The sequence below is a fragment of the Scardinius erythrophthalmus genome (genome assembly GCF_964197995.2).
Source record: "Scardinius erythrophthalmus genome assembly, chromosome: 2".
Classification (NCBI taxonomy): domain Eukaryota; kingdom Metazoa; phylum Chordata; class Actinopteri; order Cypriniformes; family Leuciscidae; genus Scardinius; species Scardinius erythrophthalmus.
Genome location: NC_138222.1, coordinates 8,326,293 through 8,330,535, shown reverse-complemented (window position 1 = coordinate 8,330,535; position 4,243 = coordinate 8,326,293).

Sequence of the window (4,243 nt, the reverse complement as noted above, 5' to 3'; positions counted from 1 at the left end):
TTTGCTTTTCATATGTTGCGTGATGCCCCAAGTTTTCTCTGTTAAATATTACATACTCTTGCCTTCTCATTGATTTCTCTCAGTTTTTTTTCTCCACCTCCTTTCCCATCTCTCTCCACCCCTCCTGCTGTTTCTGACAAGTGCTTGCTAATGCTCAAGTAGCACAGTGCCTCTAGGTCACACATGTAGACGTGCATCAGAACTAAAGACACGTAGTGTTCCCATTTGAATTGACAATTCCCTGACAGAACGTCTATGATCATCCAATGGGCTGAGCGGTTCTCTGACATCCATCTTGATAAAGTGCTGCATGGGCCTTAACTTGGGCAAAGATGGAAAGTGAGCCCTTGTGTTAGCCTATAATATGTGGCATAAGAATAGACTTGCATGCAGACTCTTGTTTTCTATGAGGTTTTAAATCAAGGGTCTGTCAGCTACATATACTCCTGTGTCATTTTCTGTGAACGAAAGTATTGTGCGTGTGTAGAAGTGGGTGGAAATGCGTGCATTTCAGCTTTTTCATGTATGTAAAGTGGGGTCTAATCTTTCTTTCTTTCTTTCTTTCTTTCTTTCTTTCTTTCTTTCTTTCTTTCTTTCTTTCTTTCTTATTCTTTCTATTTAAAAAAATAATAATAATAATACACAATTCCATTGAAGCAAAGGCTTTAAAATTATGTTGGAGAATGTGATCATCAGGTTTTATACAATCTTGTGAATTTCATGCAGCTCGAGAGCTGTCGAATTCCAACCCGATGTCATGGCAATTCGTACTTTTTTTACGAGGTGGCTATTTTGTTTGAATTCTTGCTCAGTCGTACGCATTTTACGAGTTGCCCAATTGATATGAATTCGTACGAATTACCTACCCCTGCCCCTGCCCCTAAACCTACCTGTCAATGGGGTTTATACAAATCGTACAAGTGAGGTCGTACGAATTCGTATGAATTAGCCACCTCGTAAAATACGTACGAATTGGTCATGAGATAGCGTTGGAAATTCTGAAATTCATGACCAACTTTTTTACCCATTTAATTTTTTTTTTTCAATCTTTTATGCTGATGACATAATATGTCATATTATAAAAAGAAAAGAAAAATGATGTAATTTTTAAAAATTACAAATTCAGCACTTTTGGAGTGTTAGTGGAAAGCAGCAGTTGCATGTGTTTAGAGTCTGACAGAGTGTAGTGTATGTTTTGCTCGTGCATTTATTCCCGTTCAGAGTATTTGCGCGAGATCGAATGCGCGTGTTTGTGCTTTTCTGTTTTTCTGGGAAGCACACGAGAGAGAAAAAATGAGACGCAGAGAGCAAGAATATTTTATTGAGGCATGCCGCGCATGTACCGGTCCAGCCGTCTGATGTACAAAGAGCCCAGAAGAAGGAGGTTCACAGCTGTTTGTAGACTATACGGACAGGAAAGGTCAATGTTGTAATGTGGCACGTTTCTGTAACGCGTTTTCATTTCTCCCCTTTCCAAAGCGCTCCCTTCAGTAGCACTGGTGCATTTAAATGACTGTTCTTGCCCGGAGAAGAATGGTTCAAGGCAAGCATAACCCCATTGTATTCTTTGATAAACTCTGTAAAATGCACAGTATAAGCTGAGGGAAGCAGCATGGTTTAAGGGCACAATTGCCGTGCAAATTTACCATGGAAAGTTCCGCCACCCTTCCTCTGCCGAAGTGAGAGAGGAAAAGAGAAGGATCGAGAGAGAAGAGTCTGACTGTTATCTGTAGATGCAGGGCAGAGAAGATTGTCTTTGTGTTTGTCATCTCGCTATGGGGGCTCAGCTGTAAAGGAACAATAGTGCTCTAATCCCAGCTCTGATGCCAGATTAATATTCAAGCCCACCAAAATATTAATTCCAGCCAAGAGCAGCGCATGCAAAATAATGTCAAAACACTCAAACAAATAAAGACAACAACGAATCGAGAACACACAAAGAAAACTATCCGGCTTGCTTCAGCGGTGTCCGCACACACACACACACATCTCCGCATAGAATTCGTCGTTAATCTTCATAATAATTTTGTTTTCAAAGCAGACTATTTGAGGTGTGCTATGTTGTTTTTCGCAGATTGTCTCTACTTAGCCAGAGGTTTTATTCTAGGATTTGAATATTTACAATTTGAAATAATGGAGGTTGTAAAAATAAACCCTGCTTTATGCTCTGTAATCCACAAGGCTCGAAATTGCCTCCCAACTTCAAAGACAGACCTGGAGTTGTCGGCCTTTAATATGATTTGATACGAAACTGTTGCAGCCACAGAAAGTGTCCGTTATCTAATTTTTTGTCAATGTTATCAGTGGCATCTAGCCGCATTGTGGGTGGAAGACCCTGTTTACACCTGGTGTTAAGATGAGTTTTGGTCGATCGGATCACAAGTAGACGAGGGAGACACATTCCCTTTACACCTGGTGTTTTAATCAGTCCCTCTTGTCCACTTTCTGTCCTGATTTCTTTGAGGGAAGGGTCTAAGGGTGGAAAAATGTAGTTTTTTTTTCTCAAAACTTTCGATATAATGGAAGAATTTAAAAGCTCACGTAATTTACATATGACCGTCCCCTGAAAAGACGGAAAAACATACGGAGAGCATCAGCTTTCGTTTCTGCTCTGACTGCTGCAAGACCAGCCAAACGCTGTGAGTGTGTGTTAGAAATCAGGAATGGTGAGAGAACATTGCGCTTGGTACGTTTTTCTCCTTCAAACTAAACTTCAAAGTTTAAATCCCGTCTGGCTAGAGCGCTTCCCAAAATGTTTAAGCATTAGTTCAGTAGACGGAGAGTAGCCGGTCTTTTATAACTGTTCGAATGCATTCGACCACATGAGTGTTTACACTATGAAAGCAGTCTGGTCGAATGAGTTTTCGACTACCTCTGGAAGTGGACAACCTCAAAACGCTTTAGACCCCATTTACACCTGTATTTAGCGTCGTCCACTTGTGATCCGAACGGCCAAAACGCATCTTAATACCAGGTGTAAACAGAGCCGAAGTGTATCAACGACCCTGTGCTCCCAATGGTGGCGTGGAGGTGGCAGATCCAGGGCTTTTCAGTCAACGATAGCTGGCAGCGAGGTGATTTTTATGGGTTGAGATGTGTCAAAAGAGTTTTGAAGGTTCCCTCTAGTGTCTGACAGGTTAAAATGTGCACTGGCCGGGAGAAGGTGACAGGTGAAGAGTTTTAGTCACCATCATAGCTTGATGAACAATGATGCACTGCCTCTTTTTTTCTTTGGCATGAGGGCAAAAACAGGTCAATGAAGCAGAGCTGAGTGATCGGCGTTCGGCACGTGTTGTCTGGATTGCATGGCTCTAGGTGTTAATGAAGTGTTTGAGGTCCTCTCCTGCTTTAGTATAGGTGCGATCCTTTGTCAGTTAAAGCTCGGTCAGCACGCACACACACACACACACATACGCGTGTCTCTCAATCACTAATCCAACAGCAGGGGATGGGTTGTGCTCTGGCCGACAGTGAGATCTTCTGCACAATGATAAGGTCTAATGTGATCTGGGCTAGTTAGATTAATCTCTCACACATGGCACTAAATATGAAGGGTCAGCTTATTTTAATCCTCAAATCTCCCCCACACAGACACATGGACCACTGTCTCACAAACTTCACCAATAATCTCACTCTTAATTCCATATCTTAAGCGCTTTATCTGCCTTTCAAACCAACCAAGGAGTGTTTTCAAATGTGTTTTTGATGGGCTTTTCATGGTGCACCAAAAAGATGATAAAAAGACTTTGCTCACAAAAGTGGTTACGGAAAATGTACTCAGTTGCTGTTTTCTTGGCCACCTGATTTTTATGATTATGATTATTTATGTTTTTAATGTAGCAAAATCTTTTAGTTCAGGATCTTAAAGCTGTAGGTGACAGCTATAAAGCTGAAGCTGTAGCTGTATAGACCTGTGGTTTCAAACAGGTTTTATGTCAGGATCCAGATTTTTACATCAAATGGTCATAGTCCTAATTTTTTTTATTTGTGTCTAGTTTCTATCATTACAAATGAACAGTACTAAAAAAAAAAAAAAAAGAAATTGTAGAAAAGTAAATAAAAATGTAATTAAACATAATATTAAGTAAAAGTCATATAAATATCTTCCAAGTTAACCCATAATTAATGCAGTCTGTTTTTTTTTTTTTTTTTTTTTTTTGCATTGTTCATGATTTTTTAAAGATGTTTCATAAGTTAGCATCTACCTAATTTGTCTATTTTATATCAAGTTACAAATGAATTT